Raw genomic sequence first — 16,113 nt, forward strand, 5'->3', positions numbered from 1 at the left:
TAACTCTAATAAAAAATGTAAGGTGGCGAGCACTAAATGTTACTTAAGAGCCGGCGTCATTAGGAATCGAAGAGACCTCCTTAAACCTTCCTTTTGGTATTTAGAGTAGGTGAGCCTAGTCGCGGTGAGACTAATAATGCCTTTAAACATGCAAGAACACTATGCTTAGATTGTAATGTCATATATATATATATATATATATATATATATATATATATAGACACACACACACACACACACACACATATATATATATATATATATATAGTTTTAACATATATAACATAATTTAAACCATTTAAAATTTTATATCTGTTAATTCTAAATGGAAATGTGAGGAAACAATGCCAATAATTAATACATTTAATCAAGATCTAATTCCTTGAATTTTAATGAATTAATTAAACAATTAATCGACTAACTATAGCAATAATCATAATATTTTCCACCTATGGTAACATTGAAACTTTTTCAAGTTGAGCTAAATCGAGGAAGATAACTTCAGAGGCAAGCAAAACGAGGCAACTAATATTTTTTTTGTAAATACAAGTAATCTGGGAACAGTGTCACCATGCTGTGGCAGAGCAGCCACCACACTGTGGTGCGACATAGAAACACATTTTTTATCAGACCCTCTACACCGTGGAGGACGACCTACAACGCCTGGTGATGAGAGAAAATTCATTCATAATCAATTTTTCATATAGTTCAGTTTCTAAAAGATTTAAAACTAATTAGCATTCACAAACTAGATTAGATGTAAGCATGCAAACTCAATCAAACACATAAGAACGAAAAACCTAAAGTGAAATAAATGTGAACGAACCTCTCTGATACCATTGTTGGGTTATGAGGATCTTTAGACAACACTAAGGGACATCGCAAGCAACATAAGGTTTATCCTCAATAGGTCCGAAAATAGATCTATGAACAATCAATCAATTGAAACTTTATTATGCGAGAATAAATACCTCTTGTAGTCGTCGAAACCTTTGTAGATCTTTGCTTGATAGATTAGTGCTAAGAGTCCAACGTAGACCTCGTCTTTAGTCCAATCACATGTGATTCCAACACTTGGTCAAAGTGTTTCCTAGTCCCGGAAGGTGTTTCCTTTCATATAGTTGCTTATAAACACTATATTCATGCCAATATATGTCATTTAGTACTTATTGTATCTCAGGAATTCATTCGTGGAACTTCTCATCCTTACGCGCGTATTCGTTGAATCACCCACATCAAGTGAGTTCATACCCCGTAATGAATCTTTTAACTGTTTTAAATGCTTTTAAGGGGAGGGGGGGATACAAGTTCAACACAATGATAATTGTGTCAATGTTTGTTATATACATCTTTCAAAAGATTGCTTATGTCCTTTATAAATGATCAAAACATATCAAAAAATCTTTTTAAGTTATGTTGCTTTATAGTTTAACAAAACTCCAATTTTAAAGTACAAGCATAACTTAGTAGTTAAATGAGTCTTTTCAATAACAAGTTCAAGTAAAACAGTAGTAAGCTATTATGGGTATAGTTTAGGAGGATACTATCATATACGAATATTAGACAGAGAATACTATAACAGAGAATACTATCATATACAAGTACATACTAAGATACTATAACAGAAAGAACAAACTAAGATGGTATAACATGGAACACTTACAGGATCTAACTATACCAATAATCACTAACGCATTGTTCTAAACAAAAGGTGATATCTTATTGGGTATACATGATCATGTAACATTAATGTGAATTTACATGACCTAGCAATTTGTTTGTGGAAGTTGCGTTTGGTCCCTATAATCTCTTGCCAGGGAGAGCGTATAGTATGGGTACTATTCATCACATTTTGACCTTAATAAAACATACATGTTTTAAGGTAATCAGTATGTCAGGATGTCAATTCAAAAGACAACTGGGTACGTACATTTTCCCATTACTTTCATATTGTGACAGTTCCACTTGAAAGATTAATGCAAACTATTTTCGAGATAAGATAGTTATAAACTAGGGAAAACTTACATTTTACAAACGACAAACAGAAAAGTCGGGTCTAGTACATTCAGTAGAAAAAGGACCATAATGCTAACCTTATGATTCTTTAATGTATACATTAAGGGATATATATATATATATATATATATATATATATATATATATATATATATATATATATATATTAAAAGGATCCGACAGGTAATAAGATGTGTACTTTCCGCTTCATTTCCTGTTCCTTGTTTGGTTGTGGGCTTAGAGCAGATTCACCCAGCCTATTATCTATTCGATCTTAGTTATATATATGTTCCGTATACATTAAGTCATCATAAGGGGTACCAGGTATCGGTCATAGGACACTAATTCAATGCACGGTTTTCTAGTACAAAGCATACTTTTCAAATAGAACATTTGGTGTACAACACTAGAAACTTACCAGTAAAGGGTTTAATCCATTTTATTAAACCAATATAAACTTAAAGGACTTTAGGTGATTGACTCTATAATACCTTAGTTTGTACATCATGGTTATATATCATTAATACCCAACAGGTAGTTGGATGTGTGCTTTCCGCCTTACTTCCTGTTCCTTGTTTGGTTGTGGGCTTAGGACAGATTCACCTAATTAACTATCTATTCGATATTAGACCATATATAGCCGGTATAAACTAAGTGATTATAGAAGTAATCATTATGGTCACTATTTTATTATAAGAAATAAGGGTTTTCTTAAAGAATCTTTTCATAAAATATAAAGGAACTATTACAATTAACTCCATGAGTAACAAGTGTATACACCAGGGTTATATATAACAATGATCTAACAAACAATGGGATGTGTGCTTTCCGCCTTACTTCCTGTTCCTTGTTTGTTTGTGGGCTTAGGGCAGATACATACAATCGATTGTTTGTTTAATCTGAGTTCTATATGAATTGTATCCATTTAGTACTCATAGAAAGGATTGTAGAGGCATTTTTACTTATCTTTCATTAAATCAGGAAATATAGGATTTTCTGGAGGAACATGCAAACTTTTCTAAACAGAACTTACAATTTACTACATTTTACTACAACTTTCTATAACTTACTTACATCACTAAAATCTTATGAACTCACCACCTTAATTGCGGATAAACTCTTTCAAATAACTTGTATTCTCAGGAAACTAGTAAACAGGTACTCGCTCTGGGAAATCAGAAGATGGAGCAGTATAGCTTCAAGTCTTGTTTTGTGAACACACACATTGTAAACACTTTCTTTCTAATGGAATGGTTGTTCATTACTTGCTTACTATGATACATGTCTTGTGATACTAAACATGATGTCCTCCACCCCGAACGTTTCCGACTTTCCGGTTTTGGGGTGTGACAATGACCAAAACATAGTAAGGTCATGACGAGCACAATATTGTCTGGAAATGTACTATCTTAATACTAGCAACAACATAAGGTCAACATTCAATCTTTATTATAACATCATCGTCATTTATTTATTACATAGCATTTTAGCTAAAGTCTAAAAGCACTATTAATCTCTCCAATGCAATCACATTCAAGATGGAGCATTTCCTCGATCAGAAGAACAACCAACCATGACCTCTGGTACTTCCCTTGCTTCGTCTACAATGAGTTTAAAGGCTTGCCCCTTGGCCCTTAAGGCATCAGCTCTGCCCTATTGCCCATAGATTATCCTTAATGTTGCAGGTGCTGGAGCTTGTATTGCGTCTGTTGGGTTTAGAATAGGACATTCGAGATTGATGTAGCCCATCTGGTGGTAGTGGAAATAGATGCACATTCCCTGTGTTGCCTACTTATAGTATCTAATGTATTGTCCTTACGTACCTCACTTGTAGCATAAATATTGAAAAACTCCTTCGTGGGACTTCCCACACTTGGTACACCAAAGACCCCTCTGTTCTCAAGGCAAAACCTTTTTCTAATTTTGATCACCATGAAATTCCTAAATCTTTGAGATTCATTGACTATTGATGACATGTTAATATCAAATTCTGCTAATCTTAAATCAATGACGGGGATGCCGTGGATCACTGAACAAGTGGTGAATCAATAATACAAAATTGTGTGCTCTGTGGCTCAAGTTACGCTAGAGATTCATGAATTCCACATCATTCTTTACTTATACTCTCAAATAGAAGTTCCAGTTAACCACACGAGCTCCATCAACAAGTTATAGAGAAAATGTGCAATTTTTATGGATAACACAAGAGTCCATTTTTAATTAATAAAATGATATTTTGTTTTATAATTGTATTTTGAATACTTTTATATTGACCTTTATCACTATCAAACCCTTTCGGTAACTCCACTTTCAAAATGCAATAGGGCGGTGAGGGTGGTAAATGTAACACCAGTCAAAATAGGTCAACAACAATCACATGTGATTATGCCAATCATGTAATGTGATTTTGTTAAACTATTAATGTGATAAAATTACTATGTAATTCTTTTTAAAGTATGAACTTTGATACATAATTTATGATACAACTCAACATATACGTCCATACGATTACAAAGTTACAGAGAACGTCTAAATCTGACTTCGCGTGAAGAAGTTATGATAAACTCTAACACTATAAATCTCTATAATAAGAGGAATTTAAAATATATTTAGAATTATCTATTGGAGTCTGCAGTACTCGTAAATATCTACGCGCGGATATAAAGAACGTCAAAAACGGAGTTTGTATGCAAAAGTTACGACCTTCTAAAGTTACAACTGTCTGAGAGCACGACACGTGTCAGAAACCCTAATCTGTTTGGACTCATGAAGTGAGCATAAAAACTCACGACGTGAGGAGTCAAAACGCCTCATTTTGAAGCTAGAAGTCAACATAACGATAACCCAAAAGTTCACGACGTGAGCAAGGTTTTGTCACGACGTATGGACGCTGCAGGACATGAATCGAGGCTAGAAAACACCTGGGAAGACTACGGGATGACTCTTGCCATGGCTCATGGCGTGAGAGGGCCAACATCAGCCTATAAATAGCAATCAAGACCCATTCTTTCATTACATCTTCTACTTTATTTCTCTCTCGTTTTCGAAGGCTGTTTCCTTCCCGAGCTTGACAACGACGAGCCTCTGACCGTTTAGATTCTATAGATCACGCTACTAGGGTGAGTTTCACGACCCCACTTTCTAATATTTTCAGGGGAAAATGCATGCTAAATATTGTATATATGTTATTATTATTTCTATATGATGGTATATTAGTATCAACGTAGATAGTTATATTAACCGGGATATAGTTGTTCTAAATATAGTATTTTAATTATATACAACTATTATCAACTTGTTAGCATGTTCTTGTAACTAATGTAGATCTTGAGTTATACTTAGGATTCTATATATATGTTGTGTGCGATATAGTTCCGAAGTTATATTCGGAAGTTCTATATGTTAATTAGTATGTACGTTGTTATTGTTGGTTTTATGTCAAGATAAAACTAGGAACATTATATGTTGTTGTTGTTATTGGTTGTATGTCAAGATAAAACCTGGTTTACTTCAAGTTATAGTTGTTATACCGCCTAAATGTTATGAAATTAGGAGTAATGTTCAAAAGTATATTCTAGTAACTTAGGGTTTTAGACATGAAAATGCTTTTGTTGTTAGAGCTATAGGAAGCTATTGAAGTCTACATGAGTAATTGCATTCATCAACTAAGATTGGAATCTTAGCGGAAATCCTCTAACTATAACCGTTAATCCTGTGTGAGCGAGGAAGTCGTGTATAATTTGTATACGGGTTGACAACCCCACTTGTGATTGTTAGCTACAGTTAACCATAAGCGAGTGACGAACTATCCTTTTACTTGTTATTGTTCCGGTGTCGATGAAGCGTGCGGTATTGTTTCTCATGGAAATCATGAGTGTGTTGTTTCTCATGGAAATCATGAGTGTATTGTTTCTCATGGAAATCATGTGTGTGTTTTATCAGAGTTATTATGTCATAGCAGTGGTTACAGGCTCATCGTAGCAAACTGTTAGAAGCATTATACTTTGTTGATATACAAGTATGAATGTTAAGTATAAGTTTCCCAAGGACTTATACTCTAAGTATAAAAATCTGGTAGGTATATTACTTGTATATTAAGTAGATCACTATACCAATTCTACTTACTCGTATATAATTGAAATAGATTTATACGTAGCGTTTTTACTCATATAGAATTGAAATAAGATTTATACGTAGCAACTTAGTTTGTATGGAATTACAAACATTTATATTTATAATATGTAAGACTTATAGGTATATACTTATTTGGTGAGTAAACCAGTATACCTATGATATATATACTAAATGTTTGAGAGTCAAAATGGTACTTTAAAAACTAAACTTTTGAACTCAGAAAAAGTATTATTTTTATATGGAGTCAAAACCTTTGAACTCACCAACTTTATGTTGACGTATTTTAAAATGCATGTGTTTTCAGGAAGTTGATAACTATGATACAAGAAATGACGTTACACTGCCCGGTGTTTTCACCGACGGCCAGGGTGTGACAGTAAACACAAAGCATATTAAAAACAGGCCTCATTAGTAATCGTATAGACCTCCTTAAACCCTTACATTAAAGTGGGTAAGACTGATAATGTCAATAATTAAACATGCGAGGGCGTATATTGTTACTTTCTTATACATATAGTATATACCATTCTAATATATATAAGGGGTAACTTTAAAACTCTTTAATTTTAGTTTCTATTATTAATTCTAATTAATTGTGAGGATGCAATGTAATAATTAATAATTCATAGGGGGGTAGTATTCAAACTTACAAATGTCTATTATAAATAATATTAAATGTTCAAATAAAAGATTTTCTAATTTTAATAATCACACTTACATAATATTTATTGTTTTCTAGATTTAAAAAATTTTAAATTTGGCATTTATCCATATTAAAAAAATCTTCAAATTTGAAATTTAAAGAAAAACAAGGAAATCCTAATTCGGCGGGGCGCGCCGCACCTAAAGGGAGGTGTGTTGCACCTATGACTATATGTTCCTTTAGATTATGTGTATTCTTCCTCTTTCCCATTTTAGACATGCATTTACAAAAAATATGGATTAAGGGTCCATGTAATTATGAACAAGTGGCTCTGATGCCACTATTAGGGTTTCTATTCCTCAAATATACTTGAAACTTGGCAGCGAAACAATCAAACTATGATATACCTATGTGTACATGCAACCTATGGATCTATGGCTTCATACTAATTACAGCTACCCCAGAAAACATAAATACAAAGTAGCAATCACATACCTCTTTTGAAGCTAAATACCTTCACACATGAGCTCTCGTGAGTGCCAACTTGTTTCGATGTAAATGACCCAAACCACTGAAGGGTTTTGAGCATTCTATAACTCCTAAGGTGTACATGCAACCCTAGAAACCCTGGATCTATGTTTTTACTAAGATACATGCAAATTTGATTTTCCAAGGTTCTTAACCTAACTAGCATGGCATGGGGAACTTTGAAACATAAAAGCTAGTAGAAGAACATAACTTTTTGTTGCTTGGATTCCTTGAGAACTTTGTGAGCCTAGCACCTCAAGTGTGATGCCTCAAATGTTTCACGCAACACTACAACTCTTGGAATAACCTTGAGAGAATTTCACTAACACTCGAAATCAGCTAGCCCTCTTTTTCTACACACACAATGCCGATTTTGGTAGCCCATGGAGTCCTTTTGTAGTTGTGTCACAAGTAGGGTTACATCATGTAAACCCTAATTGACATGGCTTTCCATATTCCATAATCCATGGGTTTATAACCTCCATGGACTGTCCATGGAGCTCCTTATGGGTTTATCCCAATTCAATAAACCATGGATCATTAGCCCACTATAAAAGAATGGATAATTTACACAATCAACCCCATATATTTAATTAGTCTCCTTTTGATCACCAATTTAATTCTAAATTAATTCTTGATCAGTACTAATTAAATAATATTATTAATATATTAGAACTTATAATATATTAATAAACCTTATATGTCCTTTCTCTCATTTAGTCTATCCAAGTGTTGCAATGCCATGCAATCCAAATGGACCATGCCAACCGAGTCAAGTACATTCCAGAAATAGTTATGAACTTCGACACCTAATCCAATAGTCTCCCACTTGGATAAGTCTAATAACTATAACTGCAAGAATGACTTCGAAAACTGATCAACAATCATAGCTCTTTCAAAGTTTCGTAGAACTGAGATGATGATGATACGTCATTTAAGATAAGTGATCATATAATCCTCTGTTGTAGATATCAACTGGACAAATACATGGAACATTGTCTTACTTATTGTACAACAGTTTTTTCCCGATTTCCGATTTGTTTGACATAGAACTTAATTGAACACGTCAATTTAGTTCTGACCGAACCCGATACATAGTTCAAAACAAAATCATCGAGGGGCCCAAATATCGCTTCTAATCCAAGATGGAACAGATAAACTTCGACTCATATGGTTGTTCTACTACTCGTTGAATTATACACAAAGGTAGGTTTTATAATATTATGTTACCAATGCGTTTTCATACAATCAATGTATAACCAAATCATTTTCAACAACTCATATCTCTAGGTTTGAAGACTTATATGATATTACCGTCTCACGATTACTTGAGATAAATTCCATGAAGTGATACAAGTGAGCATGGGTTGAATGCAATACTCTGAACTTATGAGCACTCATGAGTGTTGTGGCAACTCTTGCTATGTCCAACATCTTAGACATCTACAAGCCAACTCATGACATCCTTAATTCATATCTACTTCCAACATATGATTGACTGTGGAGAATTTGAATAATATGATATATACCATAACATAATTATTCTGGAAGTCAAAACATGCAAAATGAAATGATAATAAACGATTGACAGAAGATAGCAACACTTATACTTATAAACAAACAACAACTTTTATTTATACACTTTACACATTTCAAAGCTATCTAATTACTAAAACTAATATCATCCTTCAACCCTATATGCCTCACATGCTGGAGATGCTTAACCCTACCCAGTCCCTTCGTGAGGGGATCTGCTGGATTCTCATCCGATGATATCCTCTTTGCCACAAGGAGTCCTTCTTCTATTCGATGTCTAATGAAATGGTATTTTCTGTCGATATGTCTGGATCTCCCATGATCCCTTGGTTCCTTGGCTAAGACAACTGCACTTTCACTATCATAGAAAATCTCCATAGGCTCCTTTATAGCTGGTACAACTCCAAGGTCTCCAATGAAGTTCTTTAGCCATATATCCTCCTTTGTTGCCTCGCTTGCCGCTATATACTCTGATTCACAAGTTAAATTAGCCACTGTCTCCTGCTTCGAATTTTTCCAAGTAATTTCTCCTCCATTTAAGGTAAAGACCCAGCCTGACTGAGAACGGAAATTATCCCTATCAGTCTGGAAGCTAGAATCATTATACCCTACTACTCTCAAGTCATCACTCCTACCGAGGGTAAGGACCCAGTCCTTAGTCCTCCGCAGGTACTTGAGAATGTTCTTTACCGCAATCCAGTGATCCTTGCCAGGGTTCCCCTGATATCTGCTAACCATGCTCAACGCAAAGGCCACATCAGGACGAGTACAAGTTATAGCATACATGATCGAGCATACAATGGAAGCATAGGCTACTCGAATCATCTCTGCTATCTTAGCCTCTGTACTCAGGCTCTGAGTCTTACTCAATCTGGCGTTACATTGGATCGGTAACTCTTATTTCTTGGAATGCTGCTTGCTGAACCTATTCAGCACCTTATCCAAGTAGGTAATCTGACTAAGTCCAATTAGTCTCTTACTCCTGTCTCTCAAAATGCTTATCCCTAGGATATATGCAGCTTCCCCAAGATCCTTCATAACGAAACACTTCCCAAGCCAGGACTTCACTTCCTGCAGATTTGGGATGTCATTTCCTATGAGTAGTATGTCATCCACATATAGTACTAAAAAGCTAACTATACTCCCACTAGCCTTGACATATACACAAGATTCATCTTCGCTCCTCGAAAAGCCAAACTCTTTAACTTTCTCATCGAAACAAAGATTACATTTGCAAGGTGCTTGTTTTAATCCATAAATGAATTTCTCAAGCTTACACACTCCATTAGGGTACTATGAACTGACAAAACCCTCTGGCTGATTCACGTAAACATCCTCAGCCAACTTTCCATTAAGGAAAGCGGTTATGACATCCATTTTCCATATTTCATAATCATGAAATGCAGCAATGGTTGACATAACCCTAATAGACTTAATCTTCACTATTGGTGAAAAGGTCTCAACATAATCAACTCTTGGAGTTTCAGAAAAGCCCTTTGCAACCAATCGCGCCTTATAAATGTGTACATTACCATCCATGTCGGTCTTCTTGTTGAAGATCCATTTGCACCCGACTGTCTTACGACCTGGTACATTGTCAACCAAGTTCCTAACTTGATCTTCATACATGGACTGTATATCGCTGGCCATAGCCTCTTTCCATTTAGCAGCCTCAGGGCCTATCATGGCTTCCGTGTAGCTGTTAGGTTCATCCAGACTTACCAGTATGCTATCACTGATAAATGTATCACCTTTCGTAGTAATATGGAAACCATAGTAATGCTCAAGTGCATTCCTAACTCTCGTGGAACGCCTCAGAGGTACAAAATCATCTGTCGGATCAATAGGAGTTTCCTCCTCAGTTTGAATGCTAGGGTTTGAGGTTCCTTCACCACTAGACTCTTCAATTTCTTCAAGGTCAATTTGCCTCCCACTGTTTCCTTGGATTCTGAACTCTCTCTCGCGAAAGACCCCTCTCCTTGCTATATAGACCATATTATCACTGGGTCTGTAGAAGAGGCACCCAAAGGATTTTTGTGGGGACCTAATGAAAATACACCTCTCACTTCGAGGTTCGAGCTTATCATAAGTCTCGCACCATACAAAAGCCTCGCAACCCTAAATCTTGATGTGATCCAGATTGGGAACTTTTCCAGTCCACATCTCGTGAGGTGTTTTTGTAACATCCCAAATTTCGAGTCCAAAAATTTCATTTTTTAATTAATTGATTTATAAAACATCCATAAGAAAACATAGTGAAGACATATCATTTCATAAAACTAATATCTCATGTATGAAAACCAAACCATAAATATAACAATGTCAGAGTACAATCCTAAGAATCTCGTAATGCGGAAATCCAACATGTGTGTGTATGATGTGCAGCTACCGCGCCAGCTCCTTCCCCTTTGCTGAAGAGGTACCTGAAACAAAACTAAAAAATGTAAGCACAAAGCTTAGTGAGTTCCCCCATCGTACCGCATACCATATAATCACATAACATACATATACTGTCAGGCATATTTGGGTGCCCGACCTACCCCTTCGGTCCTCTCGACCAGATACTGCCTAGCATACATGGGTGCTGGCCTCCCCTTCGGTCCTCTCGACCAGATACTACCTAGCATACCTAGGTGCTGGCCTCCCCTTCGGTCCTCTCGACCGGATACTGCGTAGCATACCTGGGTGCTGGCCTCCCCTTAGGTCATCTCGACCGGATACTAGGGACTATTTCACCCCTCAACTACTACCACGTAACATGTAACATATAATTATATTCTATCTAGCATGACTGGGTATGACTACCCCCTTTGGCCCCATCGACCGGAAATCTTGGGGACTATCTCCCCTACTGCTACTAGCATATAACATGATATCATACTAGCACATAACATATCAGGTAGTAGAAAACCTAGATGAATATCACAAAGACAATCATCTAACATACGGCTCCTATTGGTGGGCTAGCATTGGTGGCTTAGACCCACTTCTACTGGATGGTAACTCACCTCGTAAGGATGACTGTTGAAAAGCTGATCAACAGACATCTAACTGCTGCTCCGGTGATTCTCCGGCTATAAATCCATAAAACACTTAATCAGACACTAATAACTACTCCTAGGGTAAAATAACTATTTTACCCCTGACCAAGTCAAAGTCAAAGTCAACTTCCAGTTGACCTGACTCGTCGAGTTGGGCCGCTAACTCGTCGAGTCCCTATCCTTTCATCTGCCCTTCTTCACGCCCCTACTCGTCGAGTTTAGCAACGACTCGACTAGTTCTCCTTCTAAACCATCCACGAATGAACCTTCATTCGGCTCACCGAGTTGTGTGAACAACTTGTCGAGTTCATCCCTATCCTTTGAACAAGTCTGCCCTTGGCTCGCCAAGTTGTATGAACAACTCGTCGAGTTCTATGATTTCTAGGTCTATGGCGAAGTCTATTGCGTTGAGTCACTCCCCCGGATCCCTCTAAGACCACTCTAACACTCACTGGTTTCCTTCAAACCACAATAGAAAAGGGAAGTCAAGCCATGGACTCGTCGAGTCCAAGAACGACTCGTCGAGTTGAGAATGACCAAGTCTCATTTCTCAATTTCTGATGTACAACACTTGACCAAAAGATAGATCTAGGCTTCTAAGATCGATCTAGCACTTAAAAGTTACAAACTTTACATGCATGCATGGGAGTATGAGCTAAAATGGCCCTAAATGAGACTCTTAGGATGCATGGGGCTCTCTAAGGCTCTAAAATTAGTCCTTTTCTACCTTGTAACCCCTCAAATACCTTGGATCTGAAGTCTAAGCCCCCAACCATGCTTGCAGTCATGATTGGTCACCAAGAATAGCTCCTAAAAGCCCTAAATCACCCCAAAAGGGATCTAAAACATGAAAGAGAAAGGTACCCGCTTTATACCTCTAAATAACTGCAGAGGGTGCATAAACTCGAACTCCTCTAGCCTCCTCTTGATTCCTCAAGCCTTTCTCTTCCTTCTTATGTTCCAAGATCAACAAAAAGCACCACAAAGGCCTTAGATCTTTACACAAACGATTAGGGTTTGATATGGAGAGTACTGAGAGCAATATGGATGAAGGGAGGCTGAATGAGATGCTTAAATAGGGTGCAATCCCTTAGATTAGGGTTTTGTCCAGTTAGGGCCTACTCGTCGAGTCTGGCTTCCAACTCGTCGAGTAGGTCATTAAACTCCCGGGTCCAAGTCGCTCCTACTCGTCGAGTTAGCAAACAACTCGCCGAGTTCGAGGCCAAAATAATGAATGATACTCGAATGAAATTCATACCAGGAATCGGGTGCTGCAAATCTCCCCCACTTATCTTTGACTTTGTCCTCGAAGTCTGCTGCTCGGTCCTGAAAAAGCTCTGGATAATGCTCAATCATCTTGTCCACCGGCTCCCACGTCCACTCCGAGCCCTTCTGGTGCTGCCATTGCACCTTCACCAGCTCGACCTTCTTGTTCCTTAGATCCTTTGACTTCTGCTCGAGGATCGCCACGGGCCGCTCAATGTAGTTCAGGCTGCCATCAACCTGTATATCCTCCAGGGGCACCACTGCCGAGTCGTCCACTAGACACCTTCACAGCTGGGAAATGTGGAATGTGTCGTGGATCTGACTGAGTTTCGCTAGCAGATCCAGCCGAGATGCCACCTTGCCCACCCGGGCTAAAACCCTGAAAGGACCGATATACATGAGGCCCAGTTTGCCCTGCTTTCTGAATCGGATGACGCCTTTTGTAACGCCCGTAGATCCAGGCTAGCCAATTTAGAGACGATAAGCATCAAAAATGAATTTTTGATGGAATATTATTTATAAGGAGTAATCTTAACTAAGTTGTAGTATATGTTACAAGGATTCCGTACAAATAAAGAATGCCAAAATCCGAGTTATAACGAAGAAGTTATGACCTGTCGAAGTTTCTCGACAGAACCGACACGACACAGCACGACGTAAAGAGTGAATTTACGTTAGAGTTATATTTGGCCTTAGCGATCTAAATGAAAGTCATAGAATACGTTAAACCGACAGATGCAAGTGAATACAGTGTTCACGATGCGAACTCAGTATTTATGACTTCTGGAGCTTGACAGATGCAAGTGGCGATGACGTAACTGATGACTATTGAATTCACGACGTGAGAACTTACAATTCACGACGTGAGAGCTGAAAAATGACCCTATAAATAGAAATCGAGGGTCAGCCGATTTTGGTTGCTCTATCTCTTCTCTCCCACTCCCGATACCCACTTTAAGCCCTATTTTAACCCCCCGAAGCCCCGGTATCATCCCAAGACCCGAAGTAAGTCCCGAAGCCCGAAGATCCTGAGAAAAAAAGAGTTTCCTAGCCGAAGCTCTGCCTGCGAGAAGCCCGGTGTGTGAAGATCTTCCACTTTACCGAAGAATACTACTCTTAGAGCCGTAGTGCTGTCTGATCATCTTCTGATCAAGTGAGTGTGTGGTTACTTTCATCTACTGCATAGATATGAAGTATTTGCTATGAAATACATGTTATGTGTTTATATGTTGTTGGTTTACTTGAGATGGTTGTTGAGTGAATGTTTTATACAGGTTTTTTTTAAATGATTTAAACTATATATATGATTTATATCTACAAATATGTTGGGTAGAACATGGGTATATGAAATAGTTGGTATGTGAGGAAATATTAGTTTGGGGATGAGACGAAAGATGATATAGATCATGAGATGAGGGTGACAGGGGATAAATGAGTGAAACCTTTACCCAATCGATGGCCCCCGTCATTAAACAGAGTAGGGATGACAACCACAGACTATTTTAGACAGTCCCGTGGAACACTAGCAAGCTCGCAACTTGTAGGTGTTGTGGACTTGATGTTCACCGATGTACTCTAAAAACCCATTGATATGTATTGCTAGAGGATGTATTGGAACTAATACTGTCAATAAACAAGATAAACCCCGATGACTATGGAGTTAGCACTTGGTAACTACGGATATAGTGTCTGTTGAGAAAACCCTGGCAACGATGGATTTCATGCCGATTCCTTAGGATAATCCTTAGGATTAAATGAACGAGGAATAGTTGATTCTTAGGGTAATCTTTAAGAAATAAAGAAGATAATGGGGATGGGTAATTGGGTTGATTTGTTGATGATTGAATATAATAATTATATTATTGTGGGTAGAAAACCCTATATGGTCACCAGGCTCCCAAGCCTGACCCACTCAGTTTTCTTTGCATTACAGGTAATGGCAAAAGAGTATAAGTTGGTGGACTTGCCGAGAGATTTTGGATTATAGATCAGTAGTTATAAATGATTGTTGTAAGGTCTATTCTATACTGTTTATGCTTTTGGTCTGTATCGGAACATGACATCCCGAGGTTTTATTATTAATGAAAAGTACATTCTCTTTGAGAAATGTTTTGATAAATTCTTATAACATTTTGTTTTTGGAACAAATTCCGCAATTGTTTTCTTTAAAAGATTACTCTGATTTTAAATACAAAGCATAAACAAATCGGTCTTTTATGGCAGTGAAATTGGGGATGTCACAGTTGGTATCAGAGCATTAGTTTAAGCGAACTAGGAATTTCTAGGATTTCTAGACTTAAACTTAGAATGCTAAGTGATGATCGTGAGATGAGTGTCTACCATATTTTATGACACGAGCACTAGTATATTTTAGGAAAGATGCCTAAAATGCTTTTATGTGCTAAATGCTATATGTTTGTCATGTATGGAATTGTTTGTTCGGATCTATGGTCTGTTGCCGACCGGATCTGGAAACCTTATGTGTTTAGGATTCTAAGCGTACGACTATGATATTAGAACTAGCATGTAAACGTTTCGGAGTGATAAGGATGATTTAAACGTCTATCGAAATAGAGATCTAAATTCACCTAATTTGGTGTATAGATCGAAATGGCAAACACGCAAAATGGATTAGGAAACGATAACCCGCAGCCTGAGCCACACGTGATTGGGAGTGCACCAGAGCTAACAGATGCACCTGAGCCAATCACGATGGCGGGAGTATACTGAATGGTGCGAATGATGTTGGATCATTAGATGGAGGAAACAAGGTGTTTACTTCAACAAAGTAAGGACAAACATACTGTGCCAGTATGCCAGGAACCTACTCTTGAGACAATTATCGGGGTTGCTAAGTCAGTCGGAGGAGTGATCAACGGTAGTATCTCCAACAAGGTTGAAGTTGGCAAGAAGAGGAAATTTGAGGGGTCTTCAAGGTCCGACAAGAAC

The sequence above is a fragment of the Lactuca sativa genome, chromosome 7, assembly GCF_002870075.4.
Source record: "Lactuca sativa cultivar Salinas chromosome 7, Lsat_Salinas_v11, whole genome shotgun sequence".
NCBI lineage: Eukaryota > Viridiplantae > Streptophyta > Magnoliopsida > Asterales > Asteraceae > Lactuca > Lactuca sativa.